Source organism: Nomia melanderi, chromosome 1 (assembly GCF_051020985.1).
Source record: "Nomia melanderi isolate GNS246 chromosome 1, iyNomMela1, whole genome shotgun sequence".
NCBI lineage: Eukaryota > Metazoa > Arthropoda > Insecta > Hymenoptera > Halictidae > Nomia > Nomia melanderi.
The window spans coordinates 24,714,793-24,738,192 of record NC_134999.1 but is presented as its reverse complement, the minus strand read 5'-3'; the positions used below and the strand labels follow the sequence as shown (position 1 = coordinate 24,738,192).

Below are 23,400 nucleotides of genomic sequence, written 5' to 3'. Positions count from 1 at the left end.
ACTAAATCATGAGGATATAATAATGGCAACTCGGCGCGGAACAACGCGCGATAATGGATGCTTCCATTAAACAATATTCGTCTCGTTACGTTCCATCGTTGTTCCCCGAATCACTTGAAATCGGAGAAATTACAGATTTTTCATGGTCCGAGCTCCGCGTGAAACGAAAAGGTTGATTTACGTTCCTGGGTTCATAGGTTAACGCCAAGTTCTAATGCTGCTAGCTTCTATAGCTGTCGTTGTTAGACACCGTCGAATAAAGACCGTGATATGATCGTTAACTCGATCGTATAGTTTTCTAACAAGTATAGAAGCCAAGTCGAAAGGATTGACACGACGATCGCGCAGTTGTACGCGATTACCTGCTGATATATCGCAGTCTGCTTGAAGTTGATGACTAATCGTCGGAGTTTCTTCTATGGATGTTGTACACGAAATGTTTTGAATCGCTCTTTGTTCGTCCACGCGTCGCCGTTAGACTGTTCGAGTAACTGTCGAGTATTGCTGCGGACTGTCAAGGTGTCATGTATGGCTGTATAATTTCGATTCTCTCGAAACGACGTCAGTGTACGTTTCTAAAGCTTTCGAGGCGACTTTCGTTGGCACTGACGAGAAGCAACGGGTCTGCGATTGTTCTTCCGTCAATTCCGCGCAACCTCGACGAGCTTGCACGTCAATCGTCATTCAGGGTGAGGACGGTGTAATAAAGTAATATGATAAACCTACTTCGAAACGATTTACTCTTTAACACTAGAACTACCAGTCAAAATGACTGCTTTCGATTTGTTTGTTTATTAATACCTTAAAAGCATTGAATATTTGAAATAATTTCGGAAATAGTCTCACTCGAGTACTATGATGAATATCCAAACTACTGTTACAATTTTTAGAGATTACATATCGATCGTATTAAATGCTCGGTAGTTAGTGTTAACGATACGAACACGAGGTCAAGGGTCAAGTGTTTGAGAGCATAATCTGAAAACCAATGAACAAACAGATCGTTGCGGCTACCAGGAACGTCGAGTTTAATCGAGCGCGGAAGAAATACAATGAAACGTTCGCAAATATGATAACGCGATACAGGAACCGGCGTTCCTCATTATTCGCGATGGTAACGCGATATTTCCGCGGAATTCCTAATTCCGGAACTCCTTCTTCCGGCGATTACTTTGTAAATACCTGCGAATAGATTTCCTTTATTCGGCCGAAGGAGGATCGACTGGGAATAAACGAATTCGGGAGTTAGCGGAAGCGTACTCGGCGCTGCTCGTCTCGATCTGATTAGCGCGAGTCCGCTAATTGGCAAATTGCGAGCGTGAGTCATACAGCGGCAGGTTTGGTGACTCACTTTGTAACACTCCCTTTATGGCTCGCACGCGATTCCAGTGCAGGCGATTATTATGCGCGGCGCATTGGAAATTACCTAAGCAACGATCCTCCAGGCTGCTGTTCAACGTGCAATAGACTTTTTCCTTCTGTTTTCCTTTGCATAACGCCACGAGTTCAGATTTTTCACGTGGATTGTATTGTTCAGTCCGCCTGACTCGCCGAGAGTGATTTTTGACGATTTCATTGGTTCCAGGAGATTGCCTGTCTATGTAATTGCCAATGCACTTTTCATTTGACGTTCTCTAATGGCTCGCCGCGATGTAAAACATGCACGTATCGCTTTACATGACTGGACGTGCACCGTAATTAACCAGCGGTACGCTAAACCCGCGGTTTTACGGGTAGAACGACTTAACAGCATAGAAAACGTGACTACGTGGATCGCATACGAGGTAAATACCTTTGCTTCTTATTAACTTGTGAATCTCCATATTTAATCCATCGCGAACTCTATCGTGTCCCCAAAAATGTTAATCAATGCTGAACACTGCGCTGTTTTCACTCTTAGCACTCCAGATTGTTTTGTAATCTATCAGCAACTAATTTTTATAGTATTCCTAGAGAAAATGAGAAACGCAACATTTCGATCCTTTATTTTCCTTAGTAAAATTCGGATGTGTGCAAAATCGAATAATTGTAGGGTAGTTTCTTTAAGATCCTGCAATACTGGAGACAGAGTTCAAAGGGTTAAGCTCTCAAAAATCGCAAATGATGTAGAATACTCTGTCGAACCACTTTCATTTTGTCGTACAGTTCCAGTTGAATCTACATCTATTCGTGTATCGACGAAGCCACGTTTCTAAGCCCAGTAAATATATATTCTAACAATAAGAGGCGAACGTTCATGAAACAACTTTTTCGGATAAGTTGATGAAAACTCCTCGAAAAATGAACATTCCCCCAGAACCGCGAGGTCTCGAGTGTTCTCGAAAAAGAGGAGAGCGTCGTTATGGAATGAATAAAAGTTTGAGCGGGATTTAATATTCTGCGTGAAATAATGGGGGTAAGTGCAAGCAAGCAGCGTATATAATTACGGCATTATTTCCGCGCGCTATTGAAATTCCTTACGCGCGTAATGAAAAATTCGTTCCAGATTCGGAACATGTTAAACACGTTCATTACTACTGACTCGCGCATACTTTTGCTCGTCGCCACGCTCGCATTCTAATTCATTTTTCCCAGTCGAACCACAATACTCGTTAATGGCCAAAGTAAATCATTTGTTTCCGCGCAAAACCTTCGCAAACAGCCGGCGAGTTATTATAACAATGCATATTTTATTTCCCCCTCGTGAATCCATGAATACATCATCGAAATAAGTAAATATTTCAATTTGTTATCGCTCTGGTCCATTGTTTCGACGGAAACTCCGTTTAATTCGCAATCGCTAATCGCATGGTAATAATTCTTAGCGTGAAAATCATTTAGTATCGTAAGAGGACAGTCTTTCCTACTTCGAAATGCTTAATCTGCTTGAACTATAGACGGGTGACTAAATGATTCGCGTATACGAAGAATGATCCATAAAAATTGATCGATTTTCAACAGAAAACTCGAGATACTCGGAGTTATTTCGAAGCGACGAAAGTAAACTTGCATTTAACTCCGGTTACAACTCCGCTTGGAACGTGTTCAAGCGTTGATAGAAGACGCCAGCTGAAGTTTATACTCCCTTCACCGGTTCGGCGAGATCGACGAGTCGACGTACGATGGTTCTCCATGCTTTGCTCTTCAGAGTCGAAACTCGAGTCATGGAAAGAGGTCAGAGTGAACGTGTGTACAGGCTGCTCTGTAATCGACTAATATCGTCGGGGCTGGTACTTCCTCGGAAATTGTTCGATTTCATTAATTTACATTACATGACCGAGGAATAAGTTGTCCGAGTACTATATATTCTAAAGTATTCGATAAAGGTTTCGATCAAAGCAACATTTAATTAGAGCTGCTCGGGAAAGTAAATAAATGTCCACCGGTTCTTTGAAACTGGCATTTGAAAGTAACGCAAATAAATCGTGCAGCAACTGAAGATAAATAATCAAATCGAGATAATAACTTGCCACGAATCTGTGAACCGATGCAATTATAATTTCATTAGATTTAATAAGAACAGAAAGAGGAAGGTGGCGCGCGATAACTGTTCAACTAAACGTCGGTTCGGATGGATCCAACGAATCCTTGCAGCAGAACCCGTAGCTCTCGCCACGGGAGAAACAAATTGCTCGAAGGGAATCGTATTTTATTTCGCGCCGGTAAACACGACGGAGTGAGTTTTACGCCCGGCAGGACAAACAGCCACGTGTAACAATATTAATCCAAATGAACGTTTGCTCGGCGGGATTTTTCTCTTTCTCATTCCTTTTCCGCACCGGGACTTATCGCTCGCGACAAATTTTCCTCTCGCAGACAGCGGACCGCATCTATCAGTCGCCTCTATCCCACGTTAATCGATGAACCTTCTCGATTCTTTTTTTACAATCGAAATCCAATACGGCGCCGGATCCGTCCAGGAAACACGGCAACTGTCGATACCAATTCCTGAGCTTGACAAAGAAGCTAAATAATTATTATCCCTTGCTGTAATTAGCGAGTTTCCGTACACTTTACGTCTTGTCACGTAGAAATATTCAACGCATTCGACTGTTAAGATTTCGAAATCTCAAATTCTCGGGATTTCAGGAAATACTCTAATTATATAACCCTTTGCGGCATTTCGACGAGATGAAATGTTCATATTTGGAAGTCTAAGTCGTAAACAAATGATTTAATTACTGGAATCGCAAGAGAGCACGTAGTTTCCTATCTTTCTATTGTTCAAGTAACTGTTATATAATTTAGCTTCATCGCAAAGCGTTAAAATGCAAAACTGTGGATCCGATAGCTTCCTAGATACAAGAGAACGAGAATATATCGTTAGCTGGATTACAACAATCGCAGAGCAATTGCAACAATTAACGCAGACGTGATTACTGTCCATACTTAGCGATCCTAAAACAGTTGGATCGGTAAATATCGGTCGGGCGGCAGGAAAATGTTCGGAGCAGTGTGCGTAATTATTTTCTACGTTAATTATTATCAAAATGATTGGCAAAACCGAGCGAGTCTATGGTGTGTATTCGGGGGCCGGCAAAAGCTGCTCTGTTACAGTAATAATTAGCACGTTGTATGAGCCACCCGGCCCCGACACGTTCAAATTAGATTCGTGTTTACACGACCTCGCGGCTCGGGGCTCCGTGCCGCGACCAATCAGAAGGTACGTCTGATTAGAGGCTCGCAGAGCTCATTAATTAACATTGCATCGCACCGAGTTGATCTTATACGGCGCCTTTGCCGAAAATTTCCTGTCCACGGACATGAGAACGGTAATTATCTGCAATTAACCTACAGCTCAGTGGCAATACTCGTCGGCTTACTGGTAATTCCTGAAAACTGCTTCATTACGGGGACTAATTCGATTTGCCGAAAAAAATGCGTGTCCACGCTTAGTTTAATTCATTGGAAACGCCAGTCTTCCACTGATTCGGAGTCATGAATACGTAAACACCTGAACCATACTAATAGGATATTTCATTACATTAAGCATGCAGTATGCTTGATAAGCCGTTCGATCCATTATCGGAATACGTAGCGCATTAGGCGTTCGTTTGAATCGATCGACTTTGCAAGAGAAAGTACAGATTAATCGAATGAACTCGTTTCTATAAAACAGAGTTCAGCAGAAATTGTTAAGGCGAGTTTCGATCGGTGAATGGTTATTGTAGACCAACGAGTGCGTATAAACCGTCTCCGCGGATTCTAATTAAGTAAAACATCTTCAGAAGGAAATAGCCGCAAGGGGCAGATTATAAAACCTCGAGCTCCTAGGTAATTCGAGAATGACCAGAGCCGGGCATTTTTTCCAAGGCTATAGTATCTCCTGGCAAGAAAAAGCAACGGAGCAAACATTTTCGTAACGAATTCACGAAAAGAAGGGGAGTACTAATTACGCGATGCAGACGCCGCCGCCGCGTGCTCCCCGCCACGGCAGATTATTAATATTTACGACAATTCGCGGTGTTCCGGGCCGCACCTAACTGCGCAATATAGCAGAAACTCGACGACTCTTATTTTCCCGTGTATTTACTGGCTGCTCGGCCAGCGCTGCCTCGTTTTCGACCCCGTCGTCGCGCACTTGTTAAAATAGAAAAAAAAGCCAGGGGAACGTTGAACGCTGAACGCCGGACGTTCAGCGTTCAACGGGGGCGTCGCGGGGGAAGGTCGAAAAAAACAACACGATAAATAAGAATGAAGCGCGGTTATTAAAATAACAAATGCGTTTGCGTGCGGGAAAAAGGCGTACCGGCGGTTTTTATGGTGTTCGCACGGGGCGGACGCGCGCACAATGGTCCCAGCGTCGTCCATGTGTCGACGAAAAATTACGTTTCGGTCGACGAGTCCGGATTTCTCCGCTAGCCGTTTATTGTTCCCGGGTAATTGACGACTAGCGGTTCCTCGGTGGAAAATACGGCTGCAAAAAGCCGCGCTCGTTTCGAACGCGCGCGAACCTTTCTTCTCGAGGTGCCTTTCAATGTTTCGCGGGAACACGTTCGATTAGAATGGCTTTTCTCTCTGGTCAGCTGAACATGGATCCGGCTAATTGCCGCGCTAATATCCGACTGTGGCAGCCGGTGCGTCGGAATGATTGTTCGAATAAATCCAACAACGAACGCTACAACAAAGCGGTCCTTTGCAGGAATTTCACGGTTCGAAGGAAACAGTTTCGAGAAGAGAGGAACAGAGTAACGTGGAAATATATCCAACCGGTAATACGCTAATAAAGGTGGCGTCGATTGAAATCAACTAGTACGAAATAGTTTCAATAATCGCGGCATTACTGGAACTCGCTTGAATGGCTATCCAAGTGGATGGCAAGCGGAGAGTCGAACGTTTCAAAGAACTTTTGTAGTCGCCACGTTGACGTACTTTGCGGTAAGTTCGTTCATTAATGATAATAATAGCGGGGAAACTACTTTCGACGTTATCCTCTTACAATTGCGAACAAAACAGTCGCGGAGGGTCGGGTGGTTATTTCCGTTTCGACTGCCTTAATCGGAAGCTCCTATTCTATGGAAAAATGTAAGTTTACGAGTAGCTTGGCTCGGGAAAATGAATCCACGGAAATCTCGAGTCTGTTGATTAATTGCGGCGGTTCCGGTGGAGATTGAGGAATCGGGGATGATGAAACTCGAAGGTCGAAGCTAATTTAAAAGCTCCGAACGAGATATCGGATACGTTCAATGATATTTTTCGGATTCCCGAATTTCCCGGAGATCGAGGAGTACGTATAATGGAAGACCTTTAATCCGAAAATTCATCTCTGATTAGAATAGCAAGGAACCCTCATCTGCGAGATAATCAGAGCGAACAATCGGCTCTGTTTCGCGAGTCTGACCAGTATCCACTGTTTGTGCGGGCGAATCAGCGCTGTAGATCTCGAAATTAGGTAACGAACAACGCGTTATCCAACTGTTCCACGCACGTGTATGCACCGATAGCTTCGATTGTCTAAACTGTTCATAGTATTTTTATTCCGAACTACAAATTACCTCCGTAACAAAATATGGATTCGGTAATTACCGTAGATACTTCCGTTCGAAGCCGGATCGATGCGACCGAAATAAAACCGAAACACAACTGTAGCTGAAATTTCCCTGCACGAGCGAAAAGATGTTCCGTTCCTATAGAAATTGTCGAGGCAGCGAATTTCAAAAGAAAATCCATCTCGCAGGTGTGTTTCCAGGGCGAAACTTTTGATATTCCAGCTCGCAGACATCAAGATTGATCAGGACGGTTGCAGCGGCGAGGAGCGCGGTGGCCCATGGTCGCGCGAAGATAAATATACAAAAGAACACGAAAGATATACAAGCGAGGCGATACGATTACAGCCGGGCGTAATGAGCGAAGAAAGAAAAACGCGCAAAAGGGAGGAAAATAGATAGTTAAACTTGAGGGAGGCGCACGGGGAGAGAGAGCGGCCGAGAGTGGGAGACGGAGTGAAATAAAAGGGTGCGAGGGTGGCGGGGGTGGAAGACCAAGGTAGCAGGCAGAAGGTTGCTCGCGCGCCGCTCAGCAGGAAACTTTTAATTCCGTAACTCCCGGATTAAATTATCACGCCGAGACGATTGTCTCAGGAAAGATTAAGAAAGGAGTCCTCTCAGCTGCCGGTGGGCGCCGCACAGGCGTTTCTTCGGGGAAGCACGCGCAACCCTCCCGCCCGGTGGAACGGAGAGGAACGGGCGCGGGTTGGACGGAACGAGATCGCGCGGATGGGGCCGATGGGGGCGAGAGCGGCTGGAACAACGACCAAATCCCTTTTTCGTCTGCAGCACCGGTTGTTGCGCTCGGTTTAACTTGACTACGACTCACAGTCGGAGAAAGAAATAAGGAAACACCGATGGAGGAAAGGAAAGCACGGGGGAAACACGGAAAATCCACTCAGCGGGGCCGGGTCGCGGAGGGCGCGACCAGAACGCGGCGCTGCCTCGGAAGAAGCGAAGAAACGGGCTGAAACAAATGGACACGGAATTCACCCTCCGTGGAGGGAGCGGAAACAGCCTCGGAGAAAGTACCACGGAATTTGTTCGCCGCGGACGGAGGGGACGCGAGAAAAACTCTCGACTGAGACACCGCGGAGAACGTACGCGCCGATGGACGGAGATCGTAGGCTTTCAATTCGGATTAACTGCAGCCTGATAAGGAATCGCCGATCTATCGTGTGGAGGATGAAAGAGTTCCGATTATCTTTCGCTATAGACTAATGGAGTGTGAAATGTTCGAGTTACTTGGGAATATTTGCGACGTTTCTCTGATGCGCTGCGTCTTGAATACCGATCGATCGTTTGTATGGCTTACCTGAATTTGTTTGTGGCGAACGAAGCAACGAATCGAATGAAATAATAGACTTTGAGCTGCGATTGTTCGTTTACATGTCTAACTAGGTGTATTTTTCTTAGCACCGAGTCGAAATTGGAATGGAGGGCGCGCGAGATTGGTTCGAAAGACAGAAATCGAGCGAATACGAGAACAAGTCTCGAGGAAGACTATGGGGGATGGCGAGAGGGACCGAGAGAATCAGCTCTCGTTCCGTCTCTTAAGCCGGCACCTTCCCGATTCGAGGGACAAGGAGGATATGGCGAATCTCTCCACGTAGGGTTTGAGTTTTGATTAACTCGAAGGTCGACTTGAATTCGAGATCGAGTTCCGGTGAAAACTCGCTCCTACACTGACACTCGAGATGTGCGAGCGAGAAGCGAGAACAGCGGCGAGCGAGCGGGGCGGAGATTGGAGGGAAAGAGACGGGACTTATCACGTTTCGTAGTCTGTTTGATTTGGATACAGTGACGTGACAGGTAGTTACGCGTTTGCCGAGATTCCTCGCCCGTACCTGAGTACACTCGAGCCCTCGATATTATTATCAGGCGCAACGCGGTGAATCGAGATCAGCCGAGCCGGAACTGTATCGCGATCAAACGAGATGAAAATTGCTTCTCCCCGGCCATACGTAACGGGGGATGATCGTGAATAGGAATTCCCTTTTTTTCAGGGAATAGGTGATTCGCGGGAATCAATTATTCCTCGTTCTCGCGGGCCGGACTTCTTTTATTGGTCGAGAACGGGAAATCCGGGAATAGAGCGCGGATGGAATCTTTGTCAGCTCTGCGAATTAAAATATTATAACTAGATTGCGGATCTTTATTCGGATTCGCGTTTTTATGGGATTTTAAACGACAATGGTTATACGTTCGTTTCTCCTTTTCAGAGCTACAATTGTGTGAGACGGTGAAAATAGTTTTAACCTTCGCTGAGATTCTTTCATATGTTCTGTGCAGTGTACTGGAATTTTGTAAAACTTTAATTAGAGAACACTGCAGCTTCGATTAAACGTTTATGAATATTTAATATTTTGTGGAGAGATTTGTAGAAACTATTCGTTTATTTACATGGAAGCTAAACGAACTGTTACAAGGAAAAGGTGCGCCATACTATGCGTATAACAACATAGTTGTTATCATTAGCATCATCTGTTAGAGGGTGTTTCGATAACGACTTTTCCTACCAATTACGTCAGTAATTACCGTAATGGTAATTACCTCCCACCGAGAGAAAATTCCATTTAGGAATCTATAAAGAACTTTTTTATTGAATCTCGATATTTACAACGTGCTTCTATCTCTGTTAATTAATTCTAAATAAACACAGTTCACGGAACTTTTACAGAATCTCCTGAAACTACAAGAAACACAAACGTAAACTTGCTACATTTGATTTTTAGCTGAACGATAGTTAATTTAATACAATTAAATATTTTATGCACGTAGAAACACAAAAGATCAATGTATCGGCATCGATTGTATACGAAACTTCGCGTTAGTTGAAGATGGAACGTTCCAAGAGAAGAATCGTTCGAAACTCCCGACTCATTTGTCATGCGCGATGCAATCACTTGTCCATAGCACCGTCGACCCGGAGACGTCCCAGCGAATCAAATATATTCAAAGTTCTCCTAAAAAGTACATATCATTTGTCAAAAGACATTCGATCCGAGCCCTAACAAATCGAGCTGATCCCCGACCCTATCACCTGCGACAAAGCGTTCCTCTATCAAAAGGAATGAAATTTCTCAACTTTCCACGGGAACAAAAGAGCATCCCTTCGATATCACGGCCTAGAACAATGATCGAGTGCCGTCATATCGGTGGATTATCCCGTCGAAAGATCAAGGGGTGCAATTAACGGGGGTCTCGGAACCAATAACCGGGGCTCGCGAGTATGGTTCGAGGATAGGAGGAATCGATGCTGAACCCAGTCCAAAAAGTCACCGTCAAAGCAACAATCGTTTCACGGTTCGCGTGAGTTTTACGAGAGTATTACAAGGCAGGTCCCTGTGCGCCGTGCAGCCGCTTGGCGTCCGCGCGGCCGCCATCGCGCGTCGCGCGGTGGAGTCGAGGATCGTAAAAGATGCCGCGAGCCATATTCCCGTTGCGTTTGTCGCGGTCGCAAGAAAACTCCTCTTCCTGCTGGATTACCCTCGATCATAGAGTCCTTTGAGCGTCCTTCCGCGCGACTTGCCGCGCCGCTATTGTTTCGGTATCGTGTCTACAAAAGCTCGCGCGGCAACCGCGACGCTCCGGCAATTCGTAATCCCTGCTGCAGCGGCGGGGGCAAGAAAATGGTGTATGTCTCGCGACGCGGGATAAGAAGAACCCCCGAGTATGCGGAGCTCGGAGCAGGTGGAACATCGAAATTTCGAAGAGAGAACGCGCCAGCGAGCCGGCGAGAGAGAGAGAGAGAGAGAGAGAGCGCATCCAAAACAGGGATTTCGTGGAAATCCACGGAAGACACGGTTCAGTGAGTAAAATATCCTTCGTCGTTCCCGCTCCCGGGTTTCGAAGACTCGCAGACGAACGAGGGCTCGCAGCGAAAAGAGGGTGACGCCGGCCGAAGGAAGAGGGGTGGAAAGCACAGGAATGGTCCTGCATTGCGACAACTAATGAACCATCTTGGAACGGACCCCCGAAGTCCCGTGAGACGTGACGGCGCAATGCAGTCGCCGGCACTAGCGGCTACGTTTTTTGCTCTCATCATCCCCTGCCACACTTCCAATTTCTCTGCGCAGGCCGATCCTATCTCTTCTTCTTCTTCTTCTTCTTCTTCTTCTTCCTCCTCTTCTTCCCGTGACACCGAGTCTACCCTTTTATTTCCTCGGGACGTCTTCTTTCTCTTATAAAATCTTATTTGAATTTTCTTCCTGGCTGACCAACGTCGCCGGACCCGGCGTCGCCCTTCTCCCTTTCGCCTCCTCGATTCTTCCGCTTTCATCTTGACACGCCTGACTGGAATTCGAACAAGATCAGAGGAACGGGAGTTTTGGATCCCCAGAGAACAAGAGTCCGGTGGATGATCGGGTGTCACGTAATAAGCTATTGCGCCTGGTTCCTTGCCTTCGCAGGATAAGAACGCGCTGATGGGATCGTTAGAAAATTCGGCGAGGTTGCTTCGAAATGAAAGGCTAACGTCCTGTTAGTAGACCAGGAAAAACAAATTGCGATAAAATACTCCGTCACTTGATACCTTAAAAGGAAATCATGTAAAATTGCTGATTCAGTGGATCAGCTAAGGCTCGACGTTCACGAATACTTCGAGTTTCTCCGGTAATTACAAAAATGCGCAGAATTGAATAGTTCGCTTCAAATCAAAGGAGAATCTCTCCGATATTCAATTTTCCATTCAACGAATGAAAGCCATTCGAATTTCCGTTAACGAGTTCGAAAAAAGCTCTTCTTCCGAATGAAATAATTTTTTCCTTAAACAGACCTGAAATAAGCCGTGAAAAGAGTCAAGGGTTTCCCGCGAGGAGTCGAAAGGAAAGATGCAAAGGAAACTTCTTGGAAATGTCAGGAACGTTTGAAGAATTTCGTTTCTGGTTCTCGTTCGCTGTCCTTTCCTCCCTTCGCGAGAAGCAGCCGGGCACGGAGGCAGTAATTGCGTTAAAGTGGACGTGGGTTACACAAGGGCCGCCCTTTCCGTACGCGGAATAATAAATTCTCAGCGGCGTGGTAACGAAAGTTAGGGCCCTCGGCTTGTTTCCCGGTCCGTTAACGGCGTAACCAACCCCCGCCCGCCCCGCTCGCCGTCCCGTTGACGACCACCCATTCCCCTCTCGCTTCCTTTTCTCTTCGTTACGGAAAAATCTATAGCTCCGAGCGGAGACATAAATTTTCGAATAATCTGAATATTGTTTGCTGCCTCCGCTCGCGATCTTGCGCTCTCGAGAGGGCTGATAAGAAAATTCCCGACGATAGATTTGCTTTTCAGCAATTATCGTTGCAATTACACGGAACAAAATTGTACTCAACGTTTTCCATTTACACTTTTCACTGGGAATATAGAGCAGGCATATGCCGTAGAACGGTTAGCTCTGGATCTGGGCCAAAACGCGCATATTTTTAGCATTGCCCTTTCCCAGCAGTCCTGCGAGAAGCGCTAGCAGAATCGAGAACGAAACGAGTCGTTAGAAGCGAGGCAGTTTAAGAAATCGCAGTGCGTTCGTAGGACGCGGAGGAACGTCGCGGGCGAATAAATGCGCGAAAAGCGCAGTCCAAGTCGAATGGAAGACAAAGGAGGCCGGAGTATGATAGATACAGGCGAGCGTACGAGAGGAGCACGTGGCGGAGAAAGAGGAGGGCGAATTCGACCACGTACGTAGAGGAAGCAATACGGAAAATGTATTTCACGAAAGACAGAGACTCGCTTTCCGCGTACTGCTGCCGCTGCAGCGCGCTATACGCCGAGCAGGCCGTTTCACGCTACGTTTACCATTTTATTTTATTTCGAAAGATATATATCTTTAGATTTTATTGCTCGTCCTGCGCCCTATCCCCTGTACAACGGGTGCGCCCGAAATATCCATCGCGTCCTTCATTTCGGGAATTCGTTTGATATTTACGAGCGTGTTCGCTTGAGCCGCACAGTACCATTCTCCTGCATGCATACTTGCGTCTTTTCCAAATAAATATGGATTTCGCTCGCACGGAATAACAGTCATTACGGCGTAAATCGGACGTGGCGAGGAGCGAGCTCGTCAACGCGAAAATGTATTTCTCCGGCACTTATTATGTCGACGGCTGCTGAATCTAAAATTAACTGCACGCGAGTGGAAAGACGGTGTATCAACACCGGAAGATACCGTGTTCCCTGGAAGCTCGTAACACAGGATTCATTTTTACCGAAGAGGATCCAATTATCCGAAACATGGAAAGCTGCATCGATTCGTGCTCGACTCGATCGAGGTTAGCGTTTTCGAACGCACAGAATACAGGGCAAGACGTAAACCGAAGCGCGGTGTATCATTCGAAATTTCCCGGGAAATCCAGCGAGACTTTAATTCCGAAGAGTAGCCAACGAAGGGAAATCGGTTAGGCTGACTCGGCTCTACTTTTTCGTTAATATTAATTTAGCGGAGACACCGGGAAGCAGCGGCGCAGCAACTAATAAAGTAAATTCATTTCCATTTCTCTAGGAGAGGAGCGAGAGCCAGCCGCCTGTAGCAGCAATGCAGTACCGAAGTTCCGTAGCAGCCAACCAGCCAACCCCGTGGCAAGCAACCCCCTCCGCGTCGCTTTATTATCTCGAAAGCTATTTCGCCGGCTGCCTACTCGCTAATAGGATTGTCACTCGCGTGCCTTTTGCCAGGCCAAGGGCGGATAGCTCCAATTCTCGGTATCGCTAACGTTGGTCGAAGATATTCCATGCCGCGTTCGTACCTCGTTACCCTCCCACCCTCGCCGGCCAAATAAAAGGAAGAACAGGAGAGAAAGGGAAGATAAGCGAGGAAAAGGAAAATTTCCTGATCCGATGGAGAATTGATGCGAGCGTAACACGATTTGCATAACTTTCACCCTTAAGACGCTACGTTTCCGCCCCGAGAGAAATATTTCACATTTGTTCAAACCGAATTCTGCGGAAATTCGATCGTTTCCGATGTTTCCTACCGCTGTTCCCGTTTGTCGAACGTTAATTATTTCAGACCGTTTTCTAATTACCGTTCCACTCGGCGTTCGAAGCTTTTTCTTCTTTTAACGCGAAGAAACCACCGAAACGTAATCAGTAATATACGAACAGCGGGAAACCGAGCTGGAAGGTCTCCACGGCGAGCCCGTCGTAAACATTCAGCAGAGCGAAATTCATTGAAGCGGTTCGGAGGGAGGGGATTCGGCGGACGAAGGAATCGGAGAGGGGCGGATAACATTTCATAAGAAATGTTCGTCGCGTAACGTAGCGAAAAAAGAAAAGTTGCCCACGACGTAAGGAGCGAGGCGAACTTCGAGAAAGACGTAACGACCTCTCGAATAATTCTCTCAGGTCGCCGTAAATTAGTGCCACGCGGACAGTATCTTCGATGAGGCTGGCGGTGGGGGATGGGACGAGATTCGACGCACGATTTCCAAACTTTTTTGATGGCTCAATTTCGTCAGCGAGGAAACTCCTATCCCGGTTCCACTTTTCTATTTTCCGCAGCCTCTTTCCCTGCGGAGAGGATCGGGGTTAATGTCGCCGAGTGGAAAAAAAATTGCCGGCGATTCACGGACGTGCCGTAGACTCTAATATGTTTCCTGTATCCCACTTTACCGCCTTCCCCTCTCCTCCTTGCTCCTCCTTTTCGTTTTCGTCTCGAGGAAAGTAAAGCGAGACAACGATGGGAGAGAGGAGGGCGGGGATGAAGATGTAGAGTGGTTCGTCCGCCATGGAACTCGAACCCAATCCCACTTTCATAAGTTTTCCCAAGTTTTGCGGCAGCTAGTGCCGTCTAATAGCCGGCGTACCGATTCTCTCTATCTCTCTTCCCACCCTGTTTCTCTCTCGCCCCATTCGCTGCTTCCTTTTTTCTATTTCGCCTTTCCTATCGCACTTGCGAAACTTCGCCGCGCTGGCGAACCGAGCTCGGAGACTTTTCAACGGGCCACGACGTAATTCACCGCGAATATCCTCGCAGACGTTCATGGAAATTGCGGGGAGGACCGAAACGAACCGAGAAGGATCGGCCGAGTTCGGTTTCTCGCTTCGAACGGTCGACTAATCGACCGTGGCTTTATTTGTAGTGTACGCTGAATTAAAAAAAAAATACTTACATCTGTATTAGTAAATAACATCTACCAATGACTTTCGAAGTCCCAAATGATCAATGAAACCAGAGTCGATCCTTCCGTTATGCGACAATAAATCTATTTTTCTCGTAACATTCCATTGAATTTGCAAATCGATTTCATAAAACACCTGTGATTCCCATCGTTTCTATTGTACATTCGCAATGTGGATCTAGGCAATTGGACATAGACAAGGCAAAAGAAGCGATTACGAAATGCGCTTAGAAAAACCTGCAAGGAGACAATCTCGAGAAGGCTCCGGTGATAAATGACACCTCGATCGACGTTATATTGAAATCTTAAGGGACGGTTATATTCTCTTAGCCCTCCGGTACGTCGCAGACGCCATATGGCACCGAGAAGACGCGTCATTACCGCTGGGACATCCGAGTATCGAGGAAAACTAATACAGACGCTCGCTGGAATTGATAAAGTTCTCGATCGGTTTTTGCGATCTTTCGAACCTGGTCCTCTCTAAATGACAAGTTTAAATTACGGTCATGGAACTTCCGGGCGACGCGCGACGTTTCCGGTAACGGGAGTTACGGTGTCGGTTCCCAAGAAATTAATGTTCTCCGGGTACGTTCTTACGAAACCGTTCGCGTCTCGGAATTATCATTGTCTCGAGTTAAATGCATCGATCCTCAAAGCACAGATGCAACGAATAAGAAGCTAATTAATAGACTGATCTTTATCGACGCAACGGTACATGCAGAAAATGTGTTATTTCATCTGATAAAAAACACGCGACAAACACATTCCAGCAAAGCTTCGTACGATAGTAGGTGTCGTTCTTTATTTTTTTGTTTGCAAGGGTGAGCAAACATTGTGCCAGTTGCTTTCTATTACAGTAAAAACGCTGAACGATGTTATTACTAGCAGTGGATTCATCCAGATTTCGTTGCCATTTCCGGCAAATTTATTCAAAAGTTTATTATATAAATATCGGACTTTGCGAAATAAATACAGCTGAAAAAACGTCGGGAATACAAGTTCCTAGGCAGGCTCGACTGTGAAAATTGATTTCCTATAGAAGCGTGCATTCGCGTAAACACGTACAGTCCGCATATTTATCCAAGCGAAATAATAAGAACGAAATACTGTGTCGTGTTTGCGAAAACACCGATCGAATTGATAATTTCCTGCCTCGGTAGCCTTCGGCTGGCCACCAAAAAATTCCTTTGTGTACATGGAACGAACAATGATGAAAAGTTGCACGATTTTTGAACTCGTCGAATGTCGGAAGAGGGTTGCCCTAAATAAACCGGATAAATAGTTCGCTTAGGAACGGTTTCCCGTAAGTCCAGAGAAGCGGGTAATCCAGTGGACGGATACGGAGAAAGTAGCTTCGGACTCATTTTTTCTGATCCTCGATTAGCGCGACTCCTTAAGGAAGCGCCGATAAAGATGAGGGCGTCCAACGGCGACACCGAGGGGCCAGAGACTTACAAACCGCGTTCGGGCCACTTAATCTTCTTTAGTTGCTGATCGACGGCTTCATAATCCTTCCTTAGCTTCGAGTTTTTCGGACTTAGTACCGGCCGGAATGACTGGTCGATTTATCGGGCCACCTAATAGAAAGGTGATCGAGACGAACGGAAAGGGACGGAGGGAACGCGTCGCGACGCTAGCTGCAGGTGGCCGCGACGTTACTCGAACGACGTTTCGCCCTTTTTTGACAAATGAACCGCAACCTCCCGCTGAAAAGGCGCCGTAACGGCCGCGATGAATCGTCGATATTCTTTCACGGCGAACAAATTGGCAGCCGCGGCGATTTCAGCTGGGAAACTATCGATAATTGGAAAATTTCATCGTATCACCCCGCTGTTTATACATGAATAATATTTGATCGATAATATTTTCATTCCCTTTTGTGTACATTCGTTTTTTCCATCCCGATGAAGAAAACAGGTCGGTGTTTGCGTTGCGCCGCGGCCGCGGCGTTCATTTACAATTTTTAAATCCGCTGATGAAATTAACCCGCGAGCGAACCTCGCAACGCGGACAGTTACATTTTACGCGAGTTTGTTGCTTTATGGGGAATTGTAATAGAAACATTGTGCTCTCTCGTATAATTGTCATTAATCTAGCGAAGCTGTGACTCGATCGAAAGAGTTGAAATGGCGTTTCAGTTGCACATCTGAAAACAGGAGAAACTCTAGTGCTCCGAAGCACACCGAGCATCTTCGACACGACGGAAGGAGAAATTCCAAACAATTGCGTCGAAGGTGTTAATAGTCCTGGCAGGAGGGAGTCAAGGAAAAATGTAAAGCACGCGTCGGAACGTTTTCATTTCCACGGACGAAACGGTGGAAGCCGGTCGCGTTAACATTCCTGGGGAAGTTTCGACGAAGAAACGTAGTTATGTCGGGCAGCGACGGCGGCGACGACGGCGGCAGTGGCGACGGGGACGACGACGTTGTTCGCGCAACGCGTTGTTCGTGAGCGAGAATTGAAGCACGTTTCGGCTGCAGCGGTACGTGACGAGCCCGTTGCCTTTGCTCGAATACACGACGAAATAGGAGACGCGAGGTACAAATCAACCGAAACGCATTCATATTTCACGTGTCTCGGCCTGCCCGTACAGTTCGCTCCTTCGTTCCGCGCCGACCAACTTTATCGCGTCTCTCTTTCCCCGGGAATCTAATAAACCCGCGTGTAAAACTGTTTATACGCCGACACGTGTGACTTTTTTACCTTTTTTTCGCAGACTCGTTTACGGTTTTGCCGATTTCTTCTCGAAGCTCGGGGACGCGGCCGTTCCACAGCGCGACGGACGATAGTTCGTGAATTCGAGACTAACTTCGTATAGTCTAAAGTATCAGGAATACTTTATCATATGTAACTTCTTATCGATTATTCCTCGAAAACAATTCATTCAAAATTTACAAAGACAGCTACGCAAGCAAAACTTTCGACGGTGATTCGTACAACTCGAATGAATTACTCCGAACAATCATCTACGATTAACTCAAGCATCCACCGGGAACCGATCTGGCGGATTAGCTCGTGTTTATTGGAAACAATCGGAAACGCCGAAGCGAGCGGCGCTGATAATTATACGCGATGTTTCTTATCAAAGGTACGAATCCATCGACGCTGACCCCGATAGCCCAGCGGCGGCGGTACACGGCGACCGCATTAAAAAGAATAAACGCTCGGTGTTCGCGATACCATAGACGTCGGGGAACTGCGGCCCGACACCGCAAAGGGCTACCTTGTTAAATGCTGCAGGCTAAAACGACTTACGCCCGTTTAATCTTGAACGCGAATTCTGCGGTATCTCGCAAGGGGTTGTAATTCAGCGCGGCTCGTTCTCCATTCCCGGCCGGCCGACCTTCTCCGGGTATAAAGGATGAAATGAAGCCGAAATACTGCGTCGCCTCGCCCCTCGCCTATTCTCTTCGCGCCACCGACATTTACGGCGCGAGCTGGAGAGACAGAGAGAGAGACACAGAGAGAGAGACACAGAGAGAGAGAGAGAGAGAGAGAGAGAGAGAGAGAGAGAGAGAGAGAGAGAGAGAGATTGCGGCGTATCTCTGCCTCGCTAGCATCGCCTCCACCTTAACCTCGAGCACCGCAAATTCTACCGCCCTTTATCCTTCTCTTTTCACCGTGGAGACCGATCCTCGAGCTCTGGCTTCGCTGCTTGTTGCCGTAAAGCGGCAAAGAATTCGCCGTTATTGAATCAATATTGCGCAAACCCATCGGTCCTCTCTTTCACCCGACGCGTCGCTGTCTCCTGTCCCCGTTCCGTATGTTTGTGCACATGGTCGTGCTTTTTTTCTTCCGACCCCCCCCCCCCCCCGCCACCGCGCCGTTCGCTCTTTCCGCGCGTTCGTGCTCCTGTCGGCATCTATGGACTCTGATATGACGCCGGTGAAAAGTATTGTCTACTCGTCGAGCCATCGATCCGCGTGTAAATATTGAACGGCCAAAGGATCCGGGGGTGTGGAGGACGCGCTGGAAAAACGGTGCGCGCGAGGACGGACAAAAAGAAAGCCGGCGGGGACGGACGGATTGTCCTCGTTACGGAAACCCGACCGTATAGTCTTTCGAATGCAGATGAATTTAATGGAGTGCCGCCGCGCCGAACCGGAGGACACTTGGGTTCAATTAAAGGAAACCTCTTCGGTGTCGGACAGTGTTTCCTTTTATCGATTCCTCGCGACGCGCTGAATCGTTCGTTTCTCGCGGCGTTGGCCTGCTGCGCGACAACCTTTCTTGTTTACGTTAAACATTCGCGCGTTTCGTACTTGTGGCTGTACGTCCTAACATTCTTTCCCCTTGTTTCCCAGTATTGCCCTTCCAGGAATAGCTCTCGCTATTGAACCGTGTATTGACGATAACAAGACACAGTCTTCGACTTGCTCCCGCCGCGCCCCGTCGATCCCGCGGGATCCTAAGGTAGAGCAAGGTACGCGACACGAAGTAGTTGCTAATTTGCCGAAATACGGAACAGTGCTTCGTGACGACGCGAGTATCCTGTAACAACCGGAATCGACGCGTTACGGCTCCATCCGAAGTTTTAACTCTTTGCGGACGAAGATTCTTTAAAGAACACAAATCTTCAGCACATTCGGCTAAATTATACATCGGATGCTTAAATTATGCACTGATCCCTTGCTATTCGAGTTATTACATCATTCGTTCGCAACTCAGTATTCGGAATATGAAAGTTTGATCCCAGCAAACGTCGACATTTGTCCGGAAAGGGTTAAACACGGCGTGTTCGATATGTGATTGTTAAACGTAACGATTAAAATTGAATAACATCGATTCGCCGTGTAAATGAAACTCCATCGACCGTATAAGTCTGAAGTGCGTCGCGTGACAGACCAGTATTCGGAATAAACAGGATTAATTAATATAATTCGCGATATTTTCCAAACGGGCACGATCGCGAGAATAAATAAACGGTTGATTCAAACGGAAAGTTGAGTGGAACGACGTGCAGCAAGATGTAGGCGATGCAGCGAGCCAGCAGCGGAATCAATGGAGGGCATCATGAGAGAATAACGCGCGGTAAAGCAGGTAAGGTTGACTAATTTATATATACCGTCCGATTCTGGTGCTAGGAACGGTAGCACGCGACGCGGGAGCAACAGAGAAAATAGGGTTGCCGGCGCGGAGGCGGCGCTTGTGGACGGCGCAGTTAATCTTTCCGGTCCACTAGACGGTCGGAGAATCCGGCAATTAGTTGGTATCCACTGCATTGTCTTTCCACCGCTCTCATCCCTCCTGATAGCTCATACAGGCACTTCCGGTTGAAGTCTCGTGGCTGCGTGTAACGCAGGAGGCAGATAATGTCTTGCTAACTGTTCGTAATTAACAGGTAGCCTATTGTTAGTCCGGTTGACGGTCCTTCGCTCGTTTAGACTTACCCCCAACCCTTTGTCTCTTGGAGATTAAAAAGGAAAACATCGGAGTCATTCTATTTGCGGAGCCGAGTTTCAATGCGTTTAATGAGTCACGCGAAATTCAAGCTTACCGGGGCGAGTGCGGAAACTTGTTCGCGATTGTACATACGTGTCGACGGTAATTGATGGTATTAACCCGGCGAGGTCGGAAAAATTACTCGAATTATCGGCGGAATGGTATTTTGCATTCGATTCCACGGACGAAACGCCAACACGCGCGGGAAATTAAGGCTCTCTCGGTTGATTAAAACGCTCCGATGATCGAATTCGCCCGCGGACGTTGAAAACGCTCGATTCTTTCGCGGACAAGAACGTGCGATCTTTACCGATTCGCAGGATGTTCGTTATTTTCGGGAACAATTCATTCCAATAGTTGAAACGTACAATCAAAATTTACAAAGACACAATTTAACCAGCGGAAATCGGATATGCAAGCAAAACTTTCGACGATGTAAATTCCTTCGTAAAGTCCTTCGATAATTACGTAGCATGTAATTAGTAGGAGTGCATATACCTGTAAAGATAAATCGTAAATATACAGGAAAATCGTTCGATAAAGCATTGTTTTCGAGATAATTGACTGAAGTATTCTCCACGCCGGCAATACCTTGTGGAAGTGGAAGTGGAAGTGGCAAGCCACGATCAGACACGTTAGCCAATTCCTCTAGAATACAACGGAATGCGATTATTCCGCCGAAAAACTTATTTCATACATTCTACTTATTTTGTCATCATGTATAACCACGAAAGAGATTGAACTATAAAAATTGGCGTTACTGTTCGAACTGAAACGAGTTAGTTCCTCAGTCTTGTGCGTTCGTTATTTCAGACATCCTACTTATTTTGTCATCGTATAACCGCGATATAGATTGAATTATAAAAATTGGTGAGTTCCTCCGTCTTGTGCATTGGAGCAAAAAGCGGCGATTCTGAAAAATTCCGTCGCAGGATGTAACGATCGAGCGCGTTACGTGTTTGCGTAGCGGAGCGGTCCGAAGAGCAGCGGTCGATTGGAAAAAAATCGTGCGTGAACGATTCGAGCGGCTCATTCGGAACGGGAAAGTTGATTCTTCGGTCGACCCGTGAACATCCGCCCTCCCCTCAATGTCAACATCGTCGTTTTCGCCTCCCACCAGCTGGCGTTGTTGATTTTTTCCGCCCCCGCCCCCACCGCGCCATCCAAACCGACACAGTTTGCGAACGTTTCATCGCACACGCCATTATAAAACGCGCCTCTGTTTGTTTTTCGCGCATTTCGCGAATCCGTATTTTTCATAGTACCCTCGTTCATTTGTTACTTTTCGATTAGCCTCGGCGCAAATTAAGCGCACTCGCGCGACCAACGCGAACACGCTTGTTCTCTGCGAGGGAGAGGAAAGCAACGCGTTTCTCCGTCTTCCTGTTTCCATAAGAAAAGACGACTGCACGAAAAAATTCACCACATTATTAATATCATTGCCAAGACTGATGAAAAGTGTTTAATCAGCGAAATTCCACGGTGCATTTATAGTATAAAACGCAACCAGCGCGTCTCAAAGGCGCGGTTTTAATGAAATTGAGAGGGAAACCGATGCTCGGTTTGTCCAGTAAACATTAGTATTCATCGTTTAGGTGCGCGCGACATTTTCACGTGGTTTCCGGACAATTAACGGTGCCGGTAGCACTTTCCTCGGCGTCTCCTCCCGCGGGATGTGTTGTGTACGCGTTTTCTATTTCGAAATGTTATCGGGAAACCCGTACGTCGCACGCCGACTTAACTTTGTGCGAACTGATTGGAAGTGGACTCTATATCTATTTACTTCAGTGAAAATAATTTGCTGTTTATTTTTGGGAGTTCAGTAATACTCGTCAGCGGCGAGAGTCTACAACGACGTCTATATACTCCGTCTCGTGTGTCTAGTTCAAATTTTTCTTATATCTCTCGTCTCCGTACCTTGCGTAGGTTTTTATAAAGTGGGACTCAACCAGTGATTCTGGAGGGGGTTGCCGATTGTAGCCCCCGGGTGACCCACGCAAAGGTCCCGAGCGTTCTTGGCACTGACCATAGCGAGTAATAAAACCAAGGATCGCCTCGACTTCTGGCAAACAGATGTAAGGTAAAAGTTACGGTAAATCTACAAAACTGGCAAAACGTACCGAAGCATTCTTCATACTTCAAATTATTGAAGTAACGGTTCCTTGGGCTTTTATTTCTGCTATGGTAAAAATACTCAGGGCTCTAATGTGCCTCGCAGAAGGTGTCGTCAATAGCCCTCCTAAAGAGATTTAGCGACGCGACAGGATGCACTGCAAAAATTGTTGAATCGTTTCTCCCGCGATAATTGCAATGGATCGCCTAGCAAAACGCCATTACGGTAATTTCCGTGTACACAGCGGCGCTATGTTCTATGATCCGCGTGTAATACGATCGACAGAATGGAAAATACACAGGATCGGTGGCGCGCGCGCAGAGGAGAGGAGAGGAGAGTGAAAAAAAAAGAGAGAGAATTATTTGGACGCGAGAAGCGCGAGTCGTGTGCGAATGTCCTCTCGAATCGATGCGCGCCGCAGCTTTCTGTCGGTCGCGCTTACTTTTAATAGAAATAACATGATCAATTGATCAAACAGTGACCGATCAGCCGTGATACGGCCGTATAACGGAGCGATGCTCGCTGCCGGGGTAAAACACCGGGACACGGAGGGAACAGAGATCATCGCTCATTCGAGAGATCGTTCGCGGCTGCAACGGCGAGCCTAATGGAAAAGCACGGAACAAAACGCGAGCCGCGAACAATGCCGGCGAGAGGAAAAAAATGCTTTCTCCGCGTTGAAACGCGAGGATGATCGATAAACCCGTCGGAAGGCCTAACGTTTCCAGATTTCGGTTCCTTTGCCTCGCGAAACAAACCTGCGACTTTCTTTCGAGTTGA

At 46.8% G+C, this 23,400-nt stretch overlaps 1 protein-coding gene and 2 long non-coding RNA genes across 21 annotated transcripts in view; 2 read left to right on the top strand and 1 right to left on the bottom strand.

Moving 5' to 3' along the window:
* LOC116428922 (protein muscleblind) overlaps window positions 1–23,400 on the bottom strand; it is a 438,439-nt gene that overhangs the window by 109,793 nt on the left and 305,246 nt on the right. The gene's annotated exons all lie outside the window — the stretch shown is intronic.
* On the top strand, window positions 12,439–15,164 carry LOC143174947 (uncharacterized). Its single transcript, XR_012999494.1, has 2 exons — window positions 12,439–12,626; window positions 13,448–15,164. It is a non-coding gene; the product is annotated as an uncharacterized LOC143174947 (long non-coding RNA).
* LOC116428938 (uncharacterized) overlaps window positions 19,419–23,400 on the top strand; it is a 333,442-nt gene continuing 329,460 nt past the window's right edge. For 2 of the 5 annotated variants that reach the window (XR_012998187.1, XR_004235394.2), the window contains exon 1: window positions 19,419–20,105. This is a non-coding gene — a long non-coding RNA (uncharacterized LOC116428938). The remainder of the gene's footprint in view (window positions 20,106–23,400) is intronic. The other 3 variants (XR_012998189.1, XR_004235393.2, XR_012998188.1) reach the window with 2 other exon arrangements.